Genomic DNA, 27493 nt, shown 5'->3' with positions numbered 1-27493 from the left:
AATTCTGCTATCTTTACCGTATGGAATCTTTTCTGATAATTTTTTTTACTTATGGCGGTATGGCAAAATATCAAAGAAAGCGGCAGTGCTACGAGTGCTAACTACACAAAAGCATATCGCAGAAGTCCGGAGCAAAATGGCCATGAACTAACCCGCACGAGCATTGCGTATAGTGCTATATGGCAGCCAGTATGTAGTCCTGTTCCGTATCGCATACCGAAAGGTCAGCATTTAAGTCAGGACCAGACAGCACCACTAAGGACTACATGACAAGTCTTCGCAACGGTCAGCGGACTCTTGTTCGTATAAGGTCACGACTGAGGGTGAGTAAATGTGTTGGGGGCGTGTTGATTCAATAGGAACGTAAGAGGCACCCAAGCGGTGGGTTCTCTGTCTGTGCTATATATGTCCGCAGCGCGCCAGGCCCAGACACACGAGGCAGTGCCGTTCACCGCTGGCAGAGGAAGCAACTTCACGACAACCCACCCCCTTCCTTGAAAGGGCATCTCGACCGTACTTTGAGTGGCGTTGAACACGTGCTCTTTCCTAAACAAGCATTTAGAACGCTGATAAGTTCTATCAGAGCGAAGATAAAGGGGTCTAAATTTCAACAGCCAGTCTGCATTCAAATTACGGCTTTGCCGGATTCCCGATGTCGAAACACAACCCTCGATGAGTATAACTATCACGCGCATAGCCCGAGCGCAACTCTGACGTTGATGTAACTATTCTAGTAGCCAGTAAAGGCCGATTTTGAAAGACATCTCGAGTTTTATCGCGTGCTCAGCTAGCATTGCGTGCTAATTTAGGGCAATGCGTAGTGTATATGCAGGTGTAAGCTATAGTCAGTTTTTATCTGTGAATGCGATTTGGAAACCGAAATTGTCTAAACTAAGTCTTTCGGTTTTTTTTCATTCTCAAATTCCAAAAACCATCTCACTCAAATGGCATGATGGCATATCAACTGCGCTCCCAGCAAATGGACCCGTGTGCAGAAAGCATGACTGCTAAGCCCGTCTTTACTCACGTTATCATTCTGAACTCCATAGACGCCACACAACGGTGTGTAGGAAAATGAAACGGGTTGTTTCACATGAAAGATGCATCTCTATGGTGTGGCGAGAAATAGAATGTTGCACGATAGTGAGCCGTTCCCAAAGCAGTATTGCCTAGAAACAGTTATAAGCTGGCATTAAATGTGGAATACATGCCGTTAAAATGTGGCATTGAACACAGTAAACACCATAGTGCTATTGCGTGTTTATTTCGGTACAAAAAAGTTCCGGGTTCCAGCGTCGTAATCGTCTTTCGCACCTCCCCAGCCCTCAAGCTCACTTTTTCCTTTTGTTTTATTCTTCTCAGCGTAAGTATTTAAATATCAGCGCACCATCAGAGAACTACGAAATGCAATCCAGCTTGGCACGCCATGTACAAAGTATATGGTCTTACATCCATCACTGCAAATTTTGAGGGCCTATTTTTTATGCGGGCAAACACGAGGAAAAAGTTTCGCTAACTAAGCTACCTTTACGACAGTAACTTAAGTGGTAATCTCGTTCGACGCAGTCAATCTGCAAATTTCAAGGCCTTCATGAACCACCAGAGCCTCAATTCCACAATAACCCAAATCTAATTATAACTTTGCACGTAGTATCTCTGTCGATTAAAGAATTGCTGACTGTTTTTACCTCTTATCGTTTCAAAGGAAAGAAATTCCAATTTCCGGCGATGTGAGCTTTACGGTGTAGTCTTATATTTTAATACTTTGAGTGCGACTTCTCGCGCATTATCCCGACAAAATTTATTTATTTCATAATACTACAGGCCACTGCTTGGCCCAAGCAGGAGTGAACATATAATGATACATAACCAAAAGAATAAAGTTATTCAATATTAGCAGCACACGTAGACCGAAAGAATAAAACCAAAAGAATAAATTTATACAATGTTAGCAGCGCACGGATACCAAAAGAATAAACCAAACAATAAACTTATACAATATCAGCAGCACACGTATACAAAACATACATATAATCAATATTAGCAGGTAAATAGACGATTTAATGCATCAGAAAAATTTTACGAGGAAAAAACAGATTCCGGTAGCGAATTCCAATCTTGCACTGTTCTAGGGAAAAAACTGTATTTAAAACTGTTAGTTTTGGTGAAAAGGGGTGTAAGTGAATGTTCAAGAACGTTCCGAGTCCTTCTCACTAGAGGACGCTTAATGCACTCCGGTAGCTTAAATTTATTTTTACCTGTTAAACTATTAAACAAGAATACCAATCTATTAATCTTTCGGCGGGCTTCTAGCGTAGGAATTTTATTTGACATCATTAACTGCAGAATACAGAAGAATACAGAAGAAATATTCAGAAGAATATTCTGCTCTACAGCTGCTTCTTAGATATTTTTTCATCTTCATTGGTAATTTCTTAACCTAATTGCTCTAATTAAGCAGCGCTTTACATGGTGCGTTGTAGAATTAACAACTCTACAAAAGTCTGCGACTATGAGAAACAAAGCGTGCAGTTTGTTGCGTCTTCTGCATACACCAAGTACTAGGTAAGCAAACCAATGCCCTCAGTCTCTCACTTTCAAAACAAACATAGGTTCTTCGCAGCGGTAGCTCTCTTGTTTTCTTTCGGCTACGTTCATTCATGCGCCAGCTTTCCTTCGTCGGCCGCTTTTTTTCTTTCGTTTCCTCGGGCTAAATAATGATAACGTGCCGGTTTCTTAGTGTTTTTCCACTGTGTAAAAGTCAATCTGTAGCAGTTTTAGCGCAAATCTGTCTATTTTTTCTTTCGTGTTGTTTAATAGAAATTGCGTGAACGGTACAATAGTTTCGTCGCGTTTCATTAGTTATGTTTCTTTTTTACTCTACTGCGCCTCCGAAATGTTTCACCTTTTTCTCTACCTCTTCGTCCAAATCTGTTTTTATGTACCACACCAGAGCAAAAAAAAAAAAAAGAAACATTATTGCATTATTGTTCATTATTCCAAGTTAAATACCAAGCCCTGAAAGCACTTTGTTTATTGCACACACATCCAAAGAGATGCTTATACTTAGGTATTGCCGCAAGAGCTTTCATGTACGCAAGAAACTAGCAATGGCGGCGCGAGAACGCTTTGCTCACCATAGATTTTCAGACCAGATGCTTTCTCACGTTTTACGTGCCAGGTATATCGGAACTGCACTTCTGACCTGATAACAGTTAGGTTCTAAGCAAGATATTTTGCTGCTTAAGCCCGCAGTCACCTAAGACTTGAAACCGTATGAGCTGCGCGCATTCATTAACATCTTAATTACAGCGCCGCGTGTGGCCATCTCGTTCATCGTCCTTTGTCTTTTTATGCGCTACAGCTGGGCAAAATAAACCAGCGTTGCCAATTTTCGACGTTATATAAAAAATAATTCTCCCTTGCTCGTCAGCTGCATCATAGTTGTGATTTCCGCGATATGCGTTCTATAGCAAGGTAAGAGTGATTTACAGATCAAAGCTCCCATGGCACTGAAATTGTAAGCGCGGTACGGGCGTCTTTGTGTCCAGGATCCTCACAAGGTTCGAGCCCGCATATTTTCGATAACGACGGTTCTATCGTAGCCGAGATATTCTGTCCGCGGAGTATGCGGTGAGGAAATAGTGAGATGAAAAGATACAGCGCAAATAAGGCAACGCCGACAGCTGGTTTCTGTACGTTACCTTCGCATTGGTCTCTGAATTTCATATATATATTCAACGAATTGCACTCAGACTCGACGCAGAGCGAAATCTGACTTGCGCTAGCCAGTTTCAGATATTAAATTTCGAAATTCGGTTGAGAAGTGCATGTGGCAACAGTTTCCACTCTAACTCCACATGCCTGCTCTCCAAGCGCCTTTCGTCTTTACGAATTCAGCGACAAAGCTCCCAAGGAAAAACTCATCTGTATGTTTTTGTTTTCTTTATTGCACGGACTTATGCTTCACAAGTTTGAACGAAAAAAAATTAAATGCTACCCTTTTGAGCACTATGCAGGAGCTGCTTTGACACAGCTGGTTGCTGTGCAGGTCTATATGTTGCCGTTCCTACAAGAAGAAAAGAAAAGGCGCTAGTTCTCGAAAAATGTCAAAAATATTTCCCGACGTTTCTTGAAAGAGACTAACGCTTCACAATTGATGACTGCGAGAACGCTTATGATAATTCGTGTAATATGTTGGCATTGCCGCACAAATGCAGAAATATGAAACCCAAATCCTCCGTTCGTGAAAATGCAGTCGGGGTATTTGAAAGCATACGAAGCGCTAACTGCACTAAGAAACAGTTGCGAGTTGCCGAGTTCGTGCGCCGATCTAGTTTATCACTCATCAGCAAAGCCTCACACAGTTCACCAGCTCGTCGCCTGCAGAGTTTCGGCAAACGATTCGTACAGGTCTGATTCGACGCCAGCGCTCACCCCTGCTGGAAGTGCGAAGGGAGCTCGACATCTTGGTTTCTCTAGCTACAGGTTGATAAAAACCAAAAACCCCAAGAAATGTCTCCAAGCTGTCATGGACACTGCAAAACACGCTGCCAGCATGAGCTGGCAGAAGTGACTGCATAGCACTTCCTTTGCCATGGGTCAAGCGAAACCTCTGGGCTTCAAGAGAAATCGTTGATAAGAAAAAAAATTATTACCAGGTAAGGAAAGGCGCACTAAATCTCTCACTCCCGAAGGACACCTCTACCCTGCCGCGAGGATTGGGTGAACCCGCCGCGGTGGTTCAGTGGTTAGGGCGCTCGGCTAGTGATCAGGAGTTCCCGGGTTCGAACCCGACCGCGGCGGCTGCGTTTTTATGGAGGAAAACGCTAAGGCGCCCGTGTGCTGTGCGATGTCAGTGCACGTTAAAGAACCCCAGGTGGTCGAAATTATTCCGGAGCCCTCCACTACGGCACATCTCTCTTCCTTTCTTCTTTCTCTCTCTCTTTAATCCCTCCCCTTACGGCGCGATTCAGGTGCCTAACGATATATGAGACAGATACTACGTCATTTCCTTTCCCCCACCAAAAAAACAATTATTATTATTATTGGGTGAAAGATGGAAGAGAAAAACAGGGGGAAGAAACGGAGAGCTCCAGCAGGATTTATACCATCTAGAGTTAATAAACTTGCCCCGACAACGTACGCAGGCGCTCTTTGCATTTTGCCTCCGTCGAAAAGGAGCCGCCGCTGTCGGGATTTCATAACGCGTTGTCGTTCTGAGCGACAAAACGCTGTAAACACTCAGCCACCACTGAGAGGTTTCGTTGCTAGAGGCAAGCACTTGCGGCCAAGGCCGCATATTAAAGAGTTTAGTACACTCAAGACCATATTAAGAGCGCGCAGTTGCATAATGGCACCCTAATGTATGCAGACGAGCTGCACTAGGATATTACTCGCAGACGCGCTCGTACGCTCACACGCACTAACTCACATGGAAAGAACAATGTGGCCATTTTCCTGCCGGGTTAGTTCCACCCTTAATAGAAGCAAAGCCGTAAATCCGCGTTCACGTAGGCACACGTACCACCAATCTAACCTCTTAATCACTCACTCGCTGCTAAACTTATTCATTCATTCATTCATTCATTCATTCATTCATTCATTCATTCATTCATTCATTTATTCATTCATTCATTCATTCATTCATTCATTCATTCATTCATTCATTCATTCATTCATATTTACCTTCGTTGATTTGTGCCTCTGTTCACTGGTTTATTCCATAAGTTGGCCGCTTACTTATTCACTTCCAAGGACTTGCATATTCTTTTGAGGCTTGTATTCTTCCAGCTCAATAAATAAGTAAGAGTGTATTGTAGATGTGCTTTAAGAAATATCAGGTCTGCAGAGAGCAGAGGTGTTTATTTTATGCTCGGACTGAAGATTGTAATCGACCACGCATGCTTGCTTCATGGATCTGTGACTAGAATGGGCGTTTCTCAGGCGGATTCGAGGCGGCTTGCTTTGGAAGAAGAAAATATGTGCTCTTCCAAAGAATGAACCTGCCGAAAATTCTATGCAAAATCGAGGAGGAAAAGAGTGCTAGCATAAAAAATAGACAAAACACAAAACATAAAAACCTTCTGTGGATCATTGTGTAAAGGTGTGTTAAGTTTACCTTTCATATTTTTGTTTTCAACCAGCCTTCTTGCTCTAGCATTTTTGCGTCTCCCATAAACACGTAACCTTCCTCCTCGATGCCCTTGCGGGCCTGTAAGGTGTAATGAAAGCACTAATTAATAAACAAATAAGCCTATTGCATTCAGACTAAAGCCAGTAAAATTTTTGCCGCCCAGTAATTCATTTTTGCTCTGCCAACCCACCAAATCGAAATGACACCTTTTCGGCAAACGGCCGCCGTGTGCGAATGGCCCTGGTAAAAAGCGTCACGCACAATCTGCGTCACAAATCCTTTCCTCTCCGTTCAATACGTCTCCGCAGCGTTGTTACTTATCGGGAGAAAAGCGTGCTCTTATCTGGCCTAGCGTATCGTAATCGTCGATCGTGATCATCGTCGTCTTTCAGGTACATTTGCGCTACTCGTCAACTGCTTTTACCATGGGGCCAGCACTTAGTGCAGAAGTTCCATTCGGAGGCCCTGATAGAAGCAGAATCGGGTTTATAACGCACTGCAACAAGCCACGTACTGTATATTGAGGAAAAGGAACACAGGAGCACTCACAGGAGGCTTCCTTTCTGACAGTGCAGAGCGGAATGTCCGAAGCTCCATGCCGAGAGACACCATAAACAGTCTTCTTGAACTTTTATGTTCAATAAGCTCTGCTGCTGGCTTTCATCTGCTACATCGCCATGTCGCAGCACTCCAAACTATCAAAACGAACTTCGGATGCCTTGTCATCAGCGAAGAGAGGCTGAACGACTTCACCCGAGGAATCTGTCGGCAGGAGGCACCACCGAAAGATATGAGACGCCTGCTGAGGGCATATTGTGCTGATTGAGATTTAGTGGCGTACGGGCCACCCGTGGCTAGTAGACGCTCCTGGGGCGCGGAACTTCAGCTATAAAGGGCGTAACGCAGTCATCGTGGCTTTCGAAGGCAAAAGGTGTGAAACATATTACCAAAAATATTGGAGGGGACACTTCAGCTCCGCCTTAAGGATATGACGCGATAGCGTTAATTAGTTACTGCCCCTATATACGGAATCGCGCATTCTCAACTGTACATTCATATGTCCCTGGGAGTCTTCATACCACTCCTTGCGCAGCTGTGCAACAGCTAAGAGATGCCGCACTGCCCTGCGAAAGTATTTGCTACCAGCGGTGAGTCGTGTGCAACCCAAGTTGCTCTTCCCGAACAACCTGTTGCGGACAACCATTAATCTAACCACCATCTGTCAGTGTGGTTACTTTTCTCGCACTCCGGTGAGTAGGCTGTGCTTACTCCACAAGGTCACATGACCTATGTTGCCCATCTAGGTTCCTTCTCCGGCGGTGGTTGCCTGAGCCACTCTACGTCACCCTATTAATCGCTCACAACGCAGACGGCGGATTTTGTGTGGAACGGGGCCTTCATTGAATGAATTGCAATTCACTGAATGCATTGGAACTGGAATTGTTCAGCCTCTAATTTACATTCATAGATCATGGGCAGCCCTTATACCTCTAGTGGCGCTGCTATGCTTAAGCGATGGGCCACTGCGCCGGAAGGTGGCTGTTTCAAACACATCACCGGTGGGACTTGTGCGACCCAGGTTGCTCCTCTCGGGCAGCCAGTCGCGACGAATCATTAACTGCCACCTATCACGGTGGGCAGTTTGCTCACAGTCCAGTTGGCAAGGTCTCTTGAGCTAGGTGGCCTTTCTGTCATCTAAGGGTTCTTATTTGGGGATTTTTCGCTGGCACCGCCACCGCCGCAGACGACGATGACGACGCCCGATATTCCGCTCAGCGGGATCTTTAACGCTCTCTAGTTAACATGCAATGTTTTTCTTGATCGTACAAGCCTTTGGCATACAGCAGTAGGGCTGTAGACGTTTGTGTAGCGTGCATTGACACATTTGGAAGCAAGACAAGTTAAAATAATAAGAAGAATAAACAAAACTCTTGTAACATGCTGTCATTCCCAGCCCCGGCCATACAGAACGTGAAATCTCTGGGCTCCTACTTGTTCACACAAAATCTTTTCTTATCTCCTGAGGTGGAATCCACATCGCGTGGTTCACTTGCCCAGCACACGAGTGATATAAGGTGCTTATCGCAGATTCTGAACACCAGTGGCGATGGCGACTGGCAGAGCAAGGTCATTGTCTGTAGTCCATTCACAAATGATGTCATCACGCACTGATTATCTCTAAGGCAGCAGAATTACGTGAAAGGCGGTTCACTGGCAGCTCAATGCGTATTTATTGCACACATTTTTTTTTCTTTTGCCACTCAGCGCGACGACCTTTGATGGAGAATCGCGAGGCAGCTCAGGACACGACGCGACAAGGAATCAACATTACCTCGGTTAGCACGGTACCGAGAGTTTCAAAGCTCAGCAAAACAACACAGCGCACGACGGCAAGACGGGCACTAATGACGTGCAACTGCTCACATACCTACTTTTGAGATAATACGACAATCTCATCATCACAACCTCGTTTCGATCGCAACAAGACCCGCACGCAAAAACGCGGAGCATCGCCAAGCTGCGACACAAACATCGCATTCGCTCTTTATAAATCACTGCCGGTATGCGACCGCGACGCCTCGGGGGAGCGCTCAGTAAAAAGTAAAAAAAAAGCGATTGGCGGATCTCTCGCCCCATCGCTGCTTCAGCCCGGGGCCAACGACCTGCGACGATTCCCTCAAAGCGCTTTTCCGCGCTCATTGCCCTCCCCATCACGCGTGCCTGCCCCCTCCTCAACTTCGACACCTCCAGGACGCCGGCGAATGGCCTGCTGGGCATTCGGCCGCAGAGCGCCGAGCAACGATGCATCACGCACTGCGCCGTAAACAGGGCGACTTCGATCGCGGCAATCCTGTCGCTGAGCCGTCGTCTCCCACCGCAAGAGCAGAAGTTTAACTGCCTGCAGCGCCCTCCTTTCCTCTGGGCAGGTTAGCTGAAAGGGGCGCCGCCAAGAAGAAAGCACAGCGTAAAGCAACGACAGCATCCACAAGTGGGCAGAAGGGGCAAGGCCGAGGGATCGTAGATCTGTGTGCGTTGAGGGGAGGAGGTGATGGCAGGGAATGTCTTGAACGTTCGTCAGTTGAGACGGACGTGATCTGGACTCGAAGTGGCTGGTTTTGCTAATCGCGTAACAGAAGCCGACCCTTTAAGCCTGTCGCTGCCCCCCCCCCCCTCACCATTCTGCACGGGCGTTCTACCGAGCTTACTCCTACAGAAGATCACCTCTTGTTGACCTCCAGATATCGCCTGGCCCCTGCAACTCGGAGGCGCTGTTCTCCGAGCTCGCCCACGATTCTTTTCGACATTATCACAGGCTTCTCTCACGTGACCGCTGTTTAGTCGTCGTGTTTCTCTTCACATTTCCTGAATAGATGAGTCGCGTTTCGATCATTATGTCAATCCGGGAAAAACTAGCGGTGTGAGTATAGCGAATTGTCTGGCTTGCGTTTCGCTAAGGTTTGGATTTGGCTGCAGGTATACAGCCTGAACCCTTTCGTTTAGGTTTTGCTTTTTTTTTACACAACTGAATGAGCAAAAAGGACGGAGTAAATTAAGGTTGTAATCTACTGAAGGAAGAGGGGAATTTTTCACCAACATTTTATAGCATAAAAATGCAAGCCTCCTGTGAGCGTACGCGCATGGTGTTTGCAGGTGAACGGAGAATGCAAAGTTCACATTCAGTCTAAAAAATTACTGGCCCCGACTACTAGTGGAGTTCAAATCTGACTTTGTTATGAGTTTGATATCCAAAGGCATACACCTCAGGTTACACCAAAATCATGAGCGCAAAGGATATATGTCCAACGAGTTCGAGACCCATCCGAGACAGACCACTGTAACGACGCAGCGTACTTCCTAAGTTCCATTGTACGCTTTTTTTTAATTTTGAAAAGACAAGATTCGATTACTTGATGTGTCAGCTCTTTTATTCAAATAAGCAAACGTTTCTAACGCATCCTGCTCATCCTGAAACTGCGCGAAACAGTAGAAATAAAGCTAGGGGTAATCTTTTCTAACGTGCTTCGCCTGTCATTGTTACTCAGCCATCACTTTAGCATATCCTTTAGCCACTCACCCACCACTTGACATGCTTTCCCACCGAACAATTCCTACAACTCTTAGCTCACTCACTTATTCTACAAGATCTCTAGTAAGCACCTCCGCAACACACTTCAGGCGTCATCACCGTGAAGAAACTTTCAGCACGAAACTTTTCCTCTGCCCACTCCCCTTCCCCAGGACCGCAGCTGCTGTCTGATTTGCCGTGGGAATTCGCCCTTTGGCTGGCTTCTATTAGCCCATTATCCGGATGTCAAAAGACTCCTTCGACGAAGTAGACCCTCGCTTAACGCCTTTCTTCCGTCTTTTTTCTTTCTCTCGCTCTCTCAATCTCGCAGAGGACTTTCTGGCTCCTCCTCCAAGCACCTCCCAACGGTAAGAAGCTTATGTCGTCTTCTCTCATACTGTTAATCAGCTTTGTTCTCTCGGGGCCCAGATTTGCATTTGCGTTACACTTCCTAACCTTTCGATCAACTATTGATTCGTTTTTCACCGTGTAGCAGGGCCAGAACGAAGAACACGAGCACTTACTATGCACGTAGTCGAGTACGCCGGACGGTTCTCCTTTTTTTTTCAGGCAACGCTACGCAGTTCCTCCGGTAGAAAGCGCCAGGCTTACCTAAAGGGAAGAAAAGGCAAAAATAAAAATTTACGGAGCGCACATACCATTCGCGCGGGCTGACATTGTTAACCACACTTTGCGAGAAACAGTGATATTTTCTGCGAAGCTCTGGCTTGGTAATTCGCTCGGAACCACCATCGCGCTCGGGAAAAGTAGGCCAGTATGTGCACGCACATGCAAGGAAGAAAATAAATGTCAAGACTAGCGCGAATATATTAGCGCTGTTTAGGACATGTAAGTGTGGGAAGAAGTAGACAATGATGCGAAAGATAAACGCCGCTATGCGCAAAGTGCATATTCCATTAAAGTACTTACTGTCGAGGAAACGTTAGTTAGGTTATTGTTTGCATTCATGCGTTCGCTCGCTTCCATGTTCACAATTTGCTGCATAAGTTACTTTGCGCCCAGGGGAGATTTTTTTTTCTTCTGTATAAGCGGATGTACATCACCTGCATTATAGTTTGGTTACCGGGTTTTTGTTCTTATGCCGCGTCAACTCGAGCCACGCACTCACTACTCTAGCATGCGACATGCAGCAATGCACAGTTGTGGTTTGTTGTATAGTTGCGCCTACCCTGTCGGTAAGATTTAGTAGGCTTGAATTTCTGAGACCCTTGGGCGTCAAATGTGTGGGATTTGGTAGATTTTTAGGAAGTTAGGCCTGGTCAGGAAAAAACAGTCTCTTTTAGCCTCTCCCCGCGGACACCATGTAATGTTGTCCGTTGTAGATTGACATATTGATTGATTGATGGGTGCGTAAAGATGCACAGTAGATACTGGCATAGGAAAGAAAAAGAAGGGAATGAAAAAAAAAGCAAGGTGTGCTCATTTTCTTGCAGCGGATTCAGGATTCAGTGCCAATAGGCGATACCGGATCCCATTCACCAAACTTCTAAATATTACTAGTTCATAAACAAGGAAAAAAAAGTATTTCACATATGTAATATAAATGGGATGAAAAATATTTTGGGGCACATATGTACTTGGAGCTTTTCTATGAGCGTCGTAGTTTGTCATTAAATCCTCACAGCTTTTAAATATATAGTTTACACCAAGTGGCTTTGTTTTCACGATGCACTTGTGCTCGTTTTCAAGTATTCTTGCTCATGCAGGAGTATTTTTCTTTGTTCTGATTGCTTGTTGTCATTTACAGCAGACAATACGTAGCCCCAGCTTGTTTTTCATTTAATATACCTATTTTGGGATCATGCTATAGCTCAATACAGCGATTACTTTAGTTTGCTCACAACGCTTTTCACTACCAATGAACACTTCACAGCCAGAAAGAGACCCAGGGCAATCTACGGTAACACCACTACTTTAGTTCATCCCAGTAGAACCACTTGAGCGCGTTCATAGTTTCTTGCCATTTAGCAAACGCCGATGAAAAGGCGGTATTATTTTTAAACACTGATACTTGCTTACACGTTCAACATCGTTCACATTTAACCTACTGACCCCTTCTTCGTGTGCACACCATGACCAAAATGCAGCATATGACTCCCTGACAATTTCAGCGCCTGTGAGGTGACACTTGTCGTTGAGAAACCACAATAAATTATAGATTTCTTCGATTCCCACTGGAAGTTTTAAAAGTGCTCTGCTTTGCACAACACGAAACCGCCAGTCTCAGGATATAAATGCAACGTCTGCCGCTTTATTAGCCTAAATTTAATATCGCCTAAGCGCAAATAAGTAGCAGGCCCGCATGCTTGCTTTTTGCTACCAAGTAGCTCTTACTGGAGCGCCCGCCCATAAAAACCCATTCCAGCTGGTTAGGCGAAACTGAACCGAGGCATTGACTAGTCGTTCTTTGGAGTACACCTTTTCACTAGGGAGGATTGTTGCGAAAGGCCTCTTGGCAAATGCGGCAAAGGAAGGAGTGAGGGGCGAAGAAAACCACTTGCGACACCAGAGCTCCTATTATAGGACATACCGCCGCCGCCTTTGAAGTGCGGGCTCTTTGGATGTACCGTCCACGTAGGCCGTTATCAGGTGCAAGTCGTGAAGTGGGCTGGTAAGCCTGGGAAATAGGAACTCCGGCTGCCGGCGTGCGTCACGGGTTGCTTAAACGCTGTTGCCATGGAAAGTGTTTTCAAGTGGCTGCCTTGCGGAATCAAAAGCTGTCGTCCAACAGAGACCGAAATATATGAGGATAAATGGAGTCTGGCTTCCAGGCGTGTCACTACTTGTTTAGCCTTCTCTCATATTCAGCTTAGGAAAGCTGTTGGGCACCCCCACTTTCTCCCCCTCCCCCCTTTGCATCATGCTTGACGCCTGGATGTAGCACCAGGCATTAATTTCAACCAACCGCCCATCGAGGTCCAGTGCACGGGCGTTTTAAGAGCATTTCGGGCCCTGCAAAATTGAACCACCGCGGCCGGCGACGAACCTTTAACGTGCGGCCTTGGCATTTGGACGCCGTGACCTTTGAGACAATGCGACGTGTTGCCCTAACGTCTGAAATGAATGCAGGTTATTCAAATGCTAGAAAATGTAACAAACATTCCTTACCATTTTTTACCAATTGGTCCGAAAATTCCTATTCTACGCTTGTCACTGCTTGCTCACCGCATTCAGCTTTTTGGCATTGCAGTAAAATAAAAGCTAGTCACGTGATTGGGAGGTACGTGCTTTTCTCAGTCGTCCTTAATTCTGCGCTTAAATACCTGCAAACACTTTTATTTCTCCCCACTAAAAATGCATTACAGTTGTCTAGCTGAAGAACCAAGGTTTTCGAGCACTGAAATCCACGACCTCAAATATCTCGTTTAAACGGCGATGAGAAATCAGATCGCCCCATTAGGACAGAAGGCAATCTATAAGCGACACCATATATTTCATGGCAAGTTTTTTGAACACCTTTCTCTTTCCAGCGTTTCAGCAACCTTACATAAGCTACATTCACAAGTTGGTCAACGAGAAACTTTCAAAGCTTTTCCTCAAAATAGTGGCTCTCCCAGTAGGGGACTGCGGGACAATTATCCGTATGGCTGTTACTCCTTCGCCCCTAAAAACGAAAGTCGCGAGTTTTTTTTCTTTTTTTGACAAAAAGACTTTACCAGAGAATGTCAATAAAGATCCGGGCACAACATTTCTTTTCGCACCACACTGCCAATGGTTAAAATGCACGCACGAGTTGTACCAAGAAAAACAGTGTTTAAATGTTTATTCCTTCATTCCTGTCAACGCATTCCTCTTTCATTTGCAGCCCATGGCGTGCATATTCATTAGCCGGGAAGAGCATCTGGCAAGACAAGTCAGGGTGCTTGTTAAAGCTACGGTAAAGCATTGTGAGTGTGCAACATTTAGGCTACACTCACAAGAATTATTCTATTCTACGCAAGCGCCAAATTAAATAGCACTGGTCTCCCTGAACGTATTCTAAAAGAAGGAAACCTAGGGCTGACAGTGACGTGTAGAGAAGCGTATCGAGGCTATATAGGAGATTTTCTGAGAAACGGTGGCCGCGACCTGTGCACGCTACAGCGAATCGGAGATGATTGAAAGGGGTCTTTGTCTTGCCGTGAGTGTAACCGGGCTAGTAAGGATAATGCTAACGATACCGATGATTAGCAAGTTTACATATTCTTCTATTTGCACGCGTTTTCGACTGCGCCAAGTCGCTGCGGCGAAGGACTATTGTCTTAGCATCCCGCTCCACGGGCCATCCCTTTTTCTTCTTACATTGGTGGGCTCAGCAGAAAGTAGTAATGACGATGTCTGTTCACTAGAGCAGGGCCCCCGTTCTGGGTGCCGAAACGACAACTTCATATTTCATTTCACTGGTCGGCGTCTCTGTTCTTTGAGCATATAGTCATGCTACCCCTATTATCTTTCAAATTTATATTTTTGTTTTATTTGCCGTTAACCCAGGGAATGCCAAAAAGCAGGTTTTTCGGGACCTGCGGGTCGACGCGCTACATATGAATGCTATAGACTTTAAGTCACAGGCCAGTTAATTAAGGGATCGTTTCATGGTTTTCCCTATTCGTCATAAAACTTCCCCTAAATGGGAATATATAGACAGAACCTGCCGCTACAAGAGGCATGAGCAGGCATTAAGAATCAGCAATAACTATTTCTGTTTGCGTACAGTACGTATTGCGGTATAAGGTAGACTAAAGAAATATATAGAGAGTGAGCTATATTACCAAAGCTCACAAAACTGTAGCGCGCAGTCAAATATAGATATGTGTTGATTTGCTTTCCTTGTTTAATGTTCATCACTTTTCATAATGCTCGCTCCACTCGAACTCTACCTCTTCTGAAGGGCGTTTGCGCTTTTTTTATAGTAAAAGGACACCTGGGATCTCTAAACGTCGCTGATCTCCGTTTGAGTTTAGATTATCCGAGTATGTCCACTATTGTGCCCTTCAGCTGACACGGCGCCACAGCGCGGTCCCTTCAGAGGGCGAGGCAACGTATCTCGTATCGTTAACTTCGAGCTTCAGAAGCAATACAAAACTAAGCTATCAAGAGATGGTGGGCGCATTATGTTTTACCGTCTTTCAGTCACAAGTATGCGCGACTGCGCGTCACATGCATCAAAATGGAAGTATGCGTCCTTACATGAGCAACAGTGAATTTCCTAATAATTATATCCTAGGGTTACAGTGCGAAACAATAGACACCAAACATTGCGCACGAAAAGGATGGCAATGTCGACAAGCTGACTGCTCTGAACATTCCTGATTCCATGGCCTAAACCTACAGCAGTGATACGTAACACAGTACTGTGTCAACACCCTATAGTAAGGCGGCACTGGGAACGAATGCTTCTAAACATCTCAAGGCTACATGGAACGGCTGGGGCTATTACGGTGATTCCCAGAAGGCCACAAGGTTTGCTTACAATAATAATAATAATAATAATAATAATAATAATAATAATAATAATAATAATAATAATAATAATAATAATAATAATTGGTTTGGGGGAAAGGAAATGGCGCAGTATCTGTCTCATCTATCGGCGGACACCTGAACCGCGCCGTAAGGGAAGGGATAAAGGAGGAAGTGAAAGAAGAAAGGAAGAAGAGGTGCCGTATTGGAGGGCTCCGGAATAATTTCGACCACCTGGGGATCTTGAACGTGCACTGACATCGGACAGCACACGGGCGCCTTAGCGTTTTTGCCTCCATAAAAACGCAGCCGCCGCGGTCGGGTTCGATCCCGGGAACTCCGCATCAGTATTGCTTGCCCTAAATGCCCGAAATGGACCCGGATGGAAATCCACCGAGAGCCACGTTTCGAGACAGAGATCCGTCCACTGTTTCCAACCACAGACACTGCTTTTATTTCGACAGTGGTAGACTGGACGGCGGCCCACCTTCGATACGTGTTTCGCACAGCTGGCTGCGCTCGCGCAAGACTCAATTGTTCTCGCGCGTAATTACAGGGCCCGCCATCAACGCAGCCAACAACGGCCCAGTAACAAGCGAGGCGTGTTTCATCCGGCACCAACACAGCCTTCCAGCGTAACGGCGCGGCAGTTGCTGTTGTTGCTTGTTTTCCCACTGCCGCAACTGTTTCGCACGCCCATCAGCCTAATCTGTACGTTGCGCCTCTGCCCGGAGACGGTCCGCCGCTCCTGCGGTCTCTTGGGAAAGTTGATAGCCGCAGCGCTCGCTCCGTTATTAGTCGCCAGAGGCCTGAATGGCAAAGTGGTGTGGCGTAGAGAAAAATAGAAGGAGAGCTGGCAGGGGTAGGTTTTCTCCTTATTTTTATCTTTTTTTCTTTCGTTACAGTCCTGCCGATGTGGGCCGCAATCTCCAAGGCTCTTCTCGGCTCATCAATTATTCAGAGCCGTGGCTTGTCAAGCCAATTCAACTCGTATTCCGCAGTGAACAAACAGTTTTGCGCACGTCTATCACCAAGTCGGTTTTGGACGCATGTTTAGACAGGAAAGGATTGGCAAGATGATTTTAAATGTCGGAGTAAAAATAAACGCGCTGAAGAGTGACAGGAAAGCCAGAATTCGTTAAACCATCGTTATCCCACTGACGCCCACAGGCGAAAAAGAATGTCAAATATATCTGCACGTGCTCTGCCAAAAACGTGTGGTGTTCAATCCTCCATATGAATACAGAAAATTGGTGACATCACGAATCAATAAAAAATTCTGATAGAGCGGAGGCGACGGGTGTTATGCTTTGCAAAGAATGGCGTGGCAGAAACTTACGAGGATGACAAAAGTACCCACACACAAGCTCGAGTTTTTCACTTTATTGCATGGCTGCCAATACGCCGAATTTATAGAAGGCAACACGCCCAACAAGAGAAAACAGAGAAACAAAATGAAACAAAAGCCGGAATCACGTGAAAGCTATGCAAGCGATTACATCGCACGTGAGAATCGACATGAAGCAATCACTTCTTCCTCGAAGAAAAATATTTATACGATTGCGTCTTGCTACTCTGTGTTTAAGAAGCGCAGGATACTACGAAATCATTTTGTGTTGCAGGGCTTGTCATCTTTACATATAGGTGCTTGCTTCATTTCTGATTCCCTGTTAATTGCCACCAATGTTTTGCAACGCAATAAAAGGACGCGTCAAGAACCGTCGCACCATTTCCTATGCCTCGATATAAAGAAATTGATACACTGCCGCGCCCACATTTGCACGTCACAAGTTTTACGCACGGAGGGAACCTCGTTTGCAACACGAGCTCTAGATCACGCGCGCATTGTGATCCTAGAAACGCTTCAGACAGTATAGCGTCACTAGGCTTCACTTTTTGTTTCCCTTTTCTTGTTTTTTTTAATGTTGAAAACCATGCCCTGTGTCTTTCATCTCCATCTGCCCGTTTCTTTTTTTTTTTGTCACGCTGGATGAAGAGTAAGTGCTTATTGCGCGGGCGTTTTGTAACAGATTATCAGCGCGTGCTAGATCTCTATACCACAGTGATAAATTATATATTTGAACCTCCTGGTCGCTTATGCTAGCAGTTGAAATGCGAAGAATATTGCTATTAACATGCTGTTTATTTTCTCTTTCCATTTGACAGCATTGCTCAGCATCAATAATTTTGACATCTCGCTGTTTTTCTTGAGTCCTCATGAAATAATACTGAACCGGTGCTAATTAACAACCAAATCTGTTCTCCCAAAACTGCCTGTTTTGATTTAGTATTTATGTTCCTAGATAGAACTAAGCGAAAGGAACTCTTGAAGAGCATGTGGGAGAGAGGTGCCATGTGGCGCAACTAAAACGAGGCGGTTGACAACCATGAGATTCCACTTCTGCCCATGATATACCGCTGCTGTTTCGGCCATTTCAAAAAATAAGCCAGGTTACCCACATCCAGATTTAAAAAACCTCTTTGGCCATCTTCTGCCTTGTTCTGATATGAAAAATAAAACGACTTGAGTTTAAGCACAGGAATAAAACGGTATGCTGGAATGAAGAAGACAAGCAATGCATCGATGACAAAACACCATGAATGGATGCTCAGCTAAGCTCAAAAGCCGCACATGTCTCCGTGGTACCGGATGCCCCATGAAATTCTGCTAATGCAAATGCAGCACGTCCATGTGGCCAACGGAATAAAAGTTCTGCATCAAGGATTGCGCCTTTTGCGTCAAGTGTGCGGAGCTTCTCTGAGAGTTTTTGGTGGCGAGCAGCAGTACATTGCGTGAAAAGCACTTTGAGTACGCCTTACCGAGACGCAGTCAATATAATGCTATGTAATTGGCAAGATTAGAACGTTCATATTTACCGGCAAAACTTTCTGCGCACTTGTTGAGGACGCCATGAATGCGTGCAGCAAAGCCGCATGAGAAACAAGGCCATGTGAAATGGCTTAGCTTTCCTGGGAGAGATGTGTGCATGACCTTTGGAACAAAAATACAGGAATAAAACAATCTCGCGCTGCAACAAACAAGATAAACTCCAAGCACGCATAAGCGTCGCCAACGAGAGTAAACAGGCGCACGAAGGCAGAGACGATGATCACGACTTGAATGCAGCGAGTAACGCTTTCATGGAAATGCTTTACGAAACCGACGTGCCAACCTCGCATTCGTCGTGACTTATGGCCGCTCCGGAAGAGGCGCCTTAGACTGGGGTGCGTCAGGAAAAATTCAGATTTTTTTCACTCTGTGTAAGTACATTCATAAACGCACTTCCTCTGTGGCGGTGTCTGACTTCTAACCGTAAGGTTGGAGACGACAGCGCAGGATTGTGAAAGGCTAAGTAAAAATTGGTTTTCAGGCGAATAACAAGGAGACCAACCATGAAGTGTTCGTACAATTATGAAATATGTTAATTCTGGGGACAAAGATGGCGCACTAAGTAGTGAAAATAAAAATAAAATGCTGGTCGCAGAACCTGTCGGGAAACTACTAGCATTCTCGCGCATTTCGTTTCTGTTACTTATGTGACGAAAACTTCAAGTAGGGGGTAGCAGGAACGCGTACTATCAACAGCAACATCTCACACACAGCGGCTCCAGACAGGAGTGTGACAGCGCGCCGTCTTGCACTGGCGCTTCAACTGTCACAGCTGATCCTTCCGGAGCCGTGAGACCTCTCTCCTCGTGTCAGCTTCTAGCGGCCTCCCAACACCAACGGCTTGCAGCGAGATTTATAACAGCGCTGCCGAGAGTCGCTGCAGCTTGCGTATCTGCGTTGTCGAGATAAGAAGCGGCGCGTGCCGCTCGGTGACGCCAAAGGTTTGTTGAGCCCGGTCAGGTAGGAGCGTGCCCCGCTTAGGTTAGGATGCTGTCGCGTTATGCAAGGTTGCACATACCATGAAGGAAAGCAGCTGGGCGCCCTCAATTTCTAGGGCACCGTGCACGCGTAGCGTAGGCTCCGCTTCACGTCACGGCTGAAGCAGCCACTTGTAATCACACACGCACGCGTAGACATCTCAATGCTAAGTATAATTAGCGTTATTTTTTTTAATGCGAAAGGATTACTGGTCATATTACGAGAAAAGCTGGCGGCATATGTGTGTTAATGCGCGTACTCGCAGATGGTAGAGAAAATCCCAGCGATTGCAAGAAAAATAGGGGTTACGTCATCAAGCTGCGTATGACGCACGCTGCAAGTCGAGCGCCGCTACTTCAGCCAATCATCTGCATGTCATTCGTCCATATATACTCCCCACTGGCCGACCTGCATGGGGCGTCATTCATGTGGTGACGCTCATACAGAAATTGTGACGCAGTCGTTTGTGGTATTGCGTTCCCGGTGGTGTCATTCGATTTCTCGTTGGACATAGCTAACATGTACTAATCAAGTTGGAAGCTAGCTTGAAACAGGGATTCCAGCCGACGACGTATGCGCCTTCAATCGTATTCCTTCTCAGACTTTGATATCAAAATTGTGATGCAACCGTTCGTCGTACAGCGTTCCAGGCAGTGTCACACACGAACTCGTAGGAAAGAACTTTAATGTATATACCCACATTACGCGTAAACAATGCACCCAGGAACAGTAATGCTTTCGAATTCCAACACGTAAGCACTCTTATGTGTCTCCGCCGAATTTTAATCTTGTTATCGGCTCCTGGACTGCTCCTTTATAGGTGCATGTTGGATGTATTTTTATTGTCGCACTCCCTAAACCAGCTGTAAACTCTATAGAGATGCTTTGTATCATGCGAAATGTTTCTAAACCAGCAGTAAACACTGCAAAAATGTCATGGCGTATTTTGGATCTTGTGCTCCATAAATCCTTAGAAAGCTTAACAGGAATGTTTGTGCGTCGTTATTTTTCCTAAGCCCCTCATCCGCGGATGCCCAGCAGCCTAGAAATCATAAATGGTAATATGAGCGCTAGTCTGCTCCAAAATATTAGAGAGTAACGTATAGCGATGTGTGTTAGTGCATAAAGGAGTGTGAAAATCAACGGCTGAGGAGGCCACCGCTTGAAACGCTTTGATGATGCAGATTACATCTACGACATCAAATCCAGTGGCTGATTTATCTTCGAGCATTTGTGTGTGCATGCGTGTGCGTGTGTATGTGTGTATGTGTGTATGTGTGTATGTGTGTATGTGTGTTTTCATGTGTGTGTTGGGGAGGGGGGTTAGCTCTATAGCTCTCTCCCACGTCCTTAACAGGTATATAAGGTTGGAGTGTCGTCTGCATTATGAACTGCGGTAATAAGAGAAAGCTGAGAATAGTGTAATACCCCCCCCCCCATATATACCTTCATGTTATACCCCCCATGTAATACCCCTCCTCTCATGTAACACTCCTGCACAGGGGTATTTCAGGTATATAAAATAAATAAATAAAACGAGTCGTCTACACAGCTCAGTAATTCATCATTTTTGCAACACCGTAAAAAATACTTTCGTACATTAAGTAGTTTTTTTTTCCTTTACGGTGTTCCAAAAAATACTTTCGTACATTAAGTAGTAACCCGCCGCGGTGGCTCAGTGGTTAGGGCGCTCGACTACTGATCCGGAGTTCCCGGGTTCGAACCCGACCGCGGCTGCTGCGTTTTTATGGAGGAAAAACGCTAAGGCGCCCGTGTGCTGTGCGATGTCACTGCACGTTAGAGATCCCCAGGTGGTCGAAATTATTCTGGAGCCCTCCACTACGGCACCTCTTTCTTCCTTTCTTCTTTCAGTCCCTCTTTTATCCCTTCCCTTACGGCGCGGTTTAGGTGTCCTCCGATATATGAGACAGCTACTGCGCCACTTCCTTTCCCCCAAAACCAATTATTATTATTATTACATTAAGCAGTGTTTTTGAGTGTGCGCTAAATTGCTAAAGAGAAATACAGTTGTGCGTTACATTGCTTTTTCCGACAGCAGGTTATGCGCACAATTATTAAGCAACGTGCACCTTGCAGACACTCGCGTAATTTTGGAAATTAAAATAAAGCTGCCTACCAAATTAGTTCTGCAACCGTAAGTACTGCCGTGCACCGACAGTAAAGACTGGAAGAAAAATTACGTCTAACGCGGACAAAAAGCGAACTAGATGAGCTCAGAGCGGGAAATCGCGGTTGAGTCATCCCAGAATAAACTAAAACTGCAGAGGCGCAACAGCTAACGCGCGTCAAGACGAGTCCGAAGCGGTAACTAATGCTAAATCTCTGTCCTTCGCGAAGAAGATTATTTCTCGCGGCAGAAATTACCCGCGCGTGTGGAGCAATGCATGAGACCCTCAGACTCTTTCGCAATGTATAATCCCTTTCTTATAAGGCTGTCTCCTCTTGTACAACTTTAAATGTAACCGGAAAGTACAGTGAAAGACAGAGCCGGCGCCGCAATATCGGGGAGCAAAATTTGCGAACTAATGCGCGAACACTTCGTAACCGGTTTGCATGTTATCGTATTGCCGACCGCTGCCACTGAACTGCTGTCGTCTAGCATGTCAGAAGCGAAGTGTTCTCGCAGGTGTTTTAAATCTGCGCTTGACTGCGTGACGCCGGTTCTATCTATAGAAAGGGATTAGCGTACTTAATTCCGCAATCGGTGCAGTCAGTTCATAGATCTCTATAATGAAAAGTGCTGCGAGCAACGCGTGCCGCGTAATGAATTCCTACGAAAAGCATCGTAGTTCTTTATTGAACGTCTCGGAATAACTTTAAGACAACGGTGTAATTTTAGTTTACTCGCACACTCATTAAATGACTCATATAATCTGACTGTTCGCCAACGGCGATCATGAAAGCGTCCCGTGTTTAAAGATTCACCATCCCTGCTTGCCTGAATCAGACAGATGTTTTCCTCGGAGTCAGCAAGCGATAGCACCAGCGCAAGCCTTTAAGGGCGTGAATTGTTTAAGTCCAAACCTGAGAGGGGTGAAATTTTGCGTTGCTATGAGCACTTTAAGTAATCGCAAACAAAAGAAGGTATGTATCAGGTGTGTTAGGGAAGCCCGCCTGTGATCATTAAAAATAAGCATTTGGAAGTAAAAAGATGTCTATTCCGGTACAGTACTGCAAGTGTTCGCGGACGTCCTCGAACTGGTTATTCATGGTAACGAATAAGCTTGGTGACTAAATTCGAAATTAACTTTAAGACGATTACAGATAGCCGCCTGCCCGAAAATAGAGACTTGTAGGTCACTATCAGGGATGGCCTTCTCAGTTTTAGAATTTCGATATAGTTCCCGCACAGTGACACCAGCCAGATCGCGTCGCTTCATTGCACGAGGGCCACGTGACGTTGTCGGACATTCCAGCCCTGCTGTCCTCTCCGCAGATCCAGCCGAGTTGAGTCACAGGTGGGTCACGTGGCACGTGCGCCGTGATGTGACGTTCACTCGTGTGGCTCGCCGTGCACATACGTTCTGCGTGCTATTCTTCAATTGCACGAGGAATTGCGAAAATTATTTGAACCACAGCGCCGAATGTGAAAAACTTATTTGGCTCAAGGCCTCTAATGTTGATCGCTCCTGTTGGCTTCGTCTACGTGGCCCCTCCAATTTTTCTTTAGAATTATCGAAATTATAAAGAAAAATTAGACGGTACGCTTAAGCTCCGCCTTAAGGGTATGACGTGATAGCCTTAATGGGTTAATGCCTTTCTATGCGGAATTGGTCATTCTCTACATTCATGATTCCTGGGAATCCTCATACCACTACTGGCGCAGGGGTGCAGCGGCTAAGCGATGCGTCACTGCCCTGCGCTGGCAGGTGCTGCCACCAGTGGGACTTGAGCTTACCAAATTGCTCTTTCCGACCAACCTCTCACCACAAATCATTAACTTCCCCCTCCCACGGTGGTCAATTTGCTATCAATTCGATGGGCAGACTCTGATGGTGCCACAAGGTCAAGTGACCAAGGTGGCCCTCATAGGTTGCTTCTCGAAGGATATTCAATTACGAGGATTCAAACGGTCGTCAACGCCGACACAGACAGCAGACAATTTTTTCCGACGGGTTGGGGGAGGGGGGCACTAAAGCTCTCGCGTTCTAACTGATATGTCTGCAGTGTTACTCACGGCCAGATACATATCGCTGACAGCCACCCTGCGCTCGTCGGTTTCAATGACTGTTGGCTTCTGTCATGTATGTCATAACGAGCACCTTCCCCTTTTCTCTTCTCTCGTCTGCTGTCTACCTGTCAAAGTTAGCCAGTTCACAATTTAATGTGATTCGCCTATACTCTGACGTACGCCAACGTTGCTATCTCTGTGTCACCAAAATATATTTCCTCCTCTGAAAGGCTTACTTGTATGAATTGCTGGAGGGCTACCCTCAAGCACTTGGTATAAAAAGTAATGAGGCTGAAACGTCACAACCGGAATTTCGAAATGACTTGCGTCGCATGTTATTGAGCTACGTCGTTCAACATCAAGTGGAACATTCGGTCAGCACTTTTTTCTGCTATCAATCTTTCCTTAAGAAAAAAATTCAGGGCAAGAAGCAACTACAGTGCAACTTTCCTGAGTTCGGTGCGAACGCTAAGCCTGGGCCACAACTCGCTACCTCTGGAGTTTACAGGTGTCTAAATCATACAGAAGTCGCAGCAGAGGTACACAAGACGAACACCACGTGTGACGAATGTATTACTCTGCAAAGAGCGTTAATGCAGTGTACATAACATAGAGCATTGTGTACCGCCCAGTACTGTTTCATTTCCTCATGAGAAAGTTCTATCGAGCTTCCCAATAACGCTTATTCACATGCTATAGACAAAGCATTATTGAGAAGAGTCGGAGGAACCTTTATAATACATTAGGGGCAAAGCGCGCTCCGTGGGCACTCTCAGGACGCGGACACGAACTTGGGAGTAAAAACGTGCACGCGAAATCACAGATGAACATGAATAGATAACGAGCAGAAGACATAATGGAGAAGCAATGCATTCTCCGCCGTGCAAACAATTTGGCCAGGATGTGGGAACTGAATCTGAAGAGACTCTCGGTGTACAGCAACAGCCGATGCAAAAGAGGTGACAGACGGAGCGCAAACACGTGCAGAGTCCAACAGGAACTAGAACCACTGAAAAGCCCCAATCTATGGTGGCATTCTAGCTGAAATTCAAGAGAACAACCGGTAGTTTCGAGGTCATGCATTAAACAGGTGAAAGACGAATACAGAAAGACTGTTGTTGATGTTGTTGCTATCCTCTTGAAGACAACATCAACACTTTCGTAGCGAGAGCTGCACTACGGCAGCCGCTTCGCGAGGTCAGCGTGGCCACACTTGAGCCGTGGTCGCACCGTGGCCTCGAGCCGTTGCCTAGCAACCGCAACAGCTGGCAGCCGTCGCTCGCTCCACCAGCTGTACGCATGCGCGTGACGTCATACCATTTGCCGCCGCCGCGGCGCGCCGGCGAAACTTAGTTGCAACAGCCGCGCGCATGCGCCGTAGGAGGGAGACGGTTTGGCGCACCTGTATATATAGAACGCGGCTCAGTGGAGCCGTCGGTAGAGATGGCACAGAGACTCAAAGAAGCCACGCTTCGCCGTCGGAATAAAACCAAGAGGAGGTAGCGAGGCGAGGAAACCGAAGTGCGCGCTAAGCGCCTCGATAAGCGACGCAAGGAAGACGCGACAAGACGCACCCGCTTAGCCTCCGACAGTGCATCATAAACGGCCGGGGACGGCGAATCGAGTTCTGCGTCTCTGAAAGAAGCTAGACTTATAAAGGCGAAACAGAACAAACAGGCTGTCGCTACTCTAACAGGTTTAACCATAGCTAAACCACTCAGCTAATTTTTTAAAACACTAAGACGCTGCAGTTGTGTGTGTGTGTGTGTGTGTGTGTGTGTGTGTGTGTGTGTGTGTGTGTGTGTGTGTGTGTGTGTGTGTGTGTGTGTGTGTGTGTGTGTGTGTGTGTGTGTGTGTGTGTGTGTGTGTGTGTGTGTGTGCGTGCGTGCGTGCGTGCGTGCGTGCGTGCGTGCGTGCGTGCGCGCTGTTTCACTTAAAGCACGTTAGGGTAGGCTAAACTAAAGATGGTTGTGAAATACGAAGATTGATCAGGTCAGAAAATGTACAGACATGCACTGGTCTCGGCTGGCTCGAAAGAAGAAGAGGAAGGGGCGGGTTGTTATATAGGCACAGAACTGGAATCGGCTTTGCCTTGCACAGGATAGAACTCAGGAGATATGTGAAAGTATAACGACGAAGATGAGGAAAACAATAAGTTCTCAAGGGCTCTGCTCATTGTTGTGCTGAACTGACTATAGAGGGGAATGATGTTTATTGATGCTTGCGGCGATAATTAAGCAGAATAAAAGGAAAACAATATTTTAAGATAATTAATATGATGCGATACAGCGAGAGAGAGACAAAAACGTCTATTGAAAAGCAGAGATTTCAGCTGGCACGAAGAATTCGCGGACATGCTACTCTGCGTGGGTAAGGGGTTTGGGGTTAGAAAGACGGAAGGTGAGAGGCACGCAAAATTATAAAGTTACGATGTAAAACGAGAAAAATGAAAATTTGAATGAAAAGAATAAAAATAAATGTGCATTATTTAATTCGGGCTGAGTTGCATCGACGAGTAATGCTACATGATATTAAGTGCTGAAGTGCAATCTCCTATAAAGGGGACGAAAACGCTCACTGCACGAAGAGTGCTTAATGGTGTAATTATAGGTGAGATTAGAGTTTGTCGAGTAGGCCAAATTCTTCTAAGCAGGCAAATAAAAAGTTTACCGCACGTCTCTGCTGCGCCAAGCAGGCTATGGGACCTAACACAGTCCGCTGTTAGAGGCAGGAGGACGATGTTGGTCACTGTGTTGTGAGCATTATGTGCGCTGCGGCGTTTCGCGCCGTGAATTCGTCCCAACTCCACAACGAAGTAACCAGCCCGTTAAGCGAGTAATCAGAGCAACCTGACTGTTAAGCACACAAATGAAGTTCTCTTTTTCCAACTCCATCCACGAGCGGGTCGGGTTACTATAGCTGCATTCACCCACGGAGTGCGTGTTTACGGTGGCACCCGAGTGCGCTTCGGCGCGCAGGCGCATCGCACTCCGCCGTCCTTGACTGCAGCTCTCACAAACCCGTAGCTAGGGAAACAAGCGGGTCGCACTACGCGTCCGGCGTGGCCCATCCTTTTGTTTCGCGCTATCTCGATTGCGAATCGCCTTCCGGAGGCTGCCGTGTTCCACCAGCACAGCAGCCGCTCTTCGCCTTTTGGCTGCGTTCCTCTCTTTCTGGTTCCCAGCGCGGCCAAGATAAAGCACGCTCATTTTTCGGCGTTTGCATTTCTACCGGTCTGTGTGCCAGTTCTTTTTTCTCATTACTGGTGGGCCCGAGTGTTTGCAGTCTCACGGATTACTCTGCATGGTCGCGTGTCGCCCTCGCCCTGTTTACGTTCCTATCTGCTTTATCGGCAGGGCATTGCTTAACGTGGAAATTTAAAATTCCGAGAAAGGGTCGGTTTGCACGCTTTCACAATCCTTTTGGAGCGACGCCTCCCTAAAGGCACTTCTTCGACCTAAACATCTTTTCGTTTAGTCGAGGGAGCGAAAATTCCTACCTTCATATCCTGGTCAAAGTGGATATTATGGAGGTGGATCTCAGATATGTGCAGCCTTTGTCAACAATATACAGCGCAGAAGGATTGCTTCCAAGCACTGTAACGGCGCCGTCTCTAACCCTAAATGAGCTCTATGGTTTCGAAGAGTGAGAACGAGAGTCTCTCTCACAATCGAGAGAAATGGAACGCTTGCGAGACGATACATCCCATGCCGCGTGCCTCGGGCTGTGCATTCATAGCTGGAAAATCTGGACGGGCGCAATTTATAAAAG

General features: G+C 46.1%; 1 protein-coding gene across 3 annotated transcripts in view; it reads right to left on the bottom strand.

The window, feature by feature from the left end:
• CCHa1-R (CCHamide-1 receptor) overlaps nt 1–27493 on the bottom strand; it is a 361846-nt gene that overhangs the window by 256020 nt on the left and 78333 nt on the right. Inside the window, exon 2 of one of the 3 annotated variants that reach the window (XM_077632635.1) lies at nt 10727–10814. The exons of the other annotated variants lie outside the window; for them this stretch is intronic. The gene's annotated coding sequence lies outside the window, so the exon portion shown is untranslated. The remainder of the gene's footprint in view (nt 1–10726; nt 10815–27493) is intronic. 3 annotated transcript variants of the gene reach the window in all.

The sequence above is a fragment of the Amblyomma americanum genome, chromosome 7 (assembly GCF_052857255.1).
Source record: "Amblyomma americanum isolate KBUSLIRL-KWMA chromosome 7, ASM5285725v1, whole genome shotgun sequence".
Lineage (NCBI taxonomy): Eukaryota > Metazoa > Arthropoda > Arachnida > Ixodida > Ixodidae > Amblyomma > Amblyomma americanum.
The sequence above is the reverse complement of the archived record's forward strand: the minus strand, read 5'-3'. Positions and strand labels throughout refer to the sequence as shown.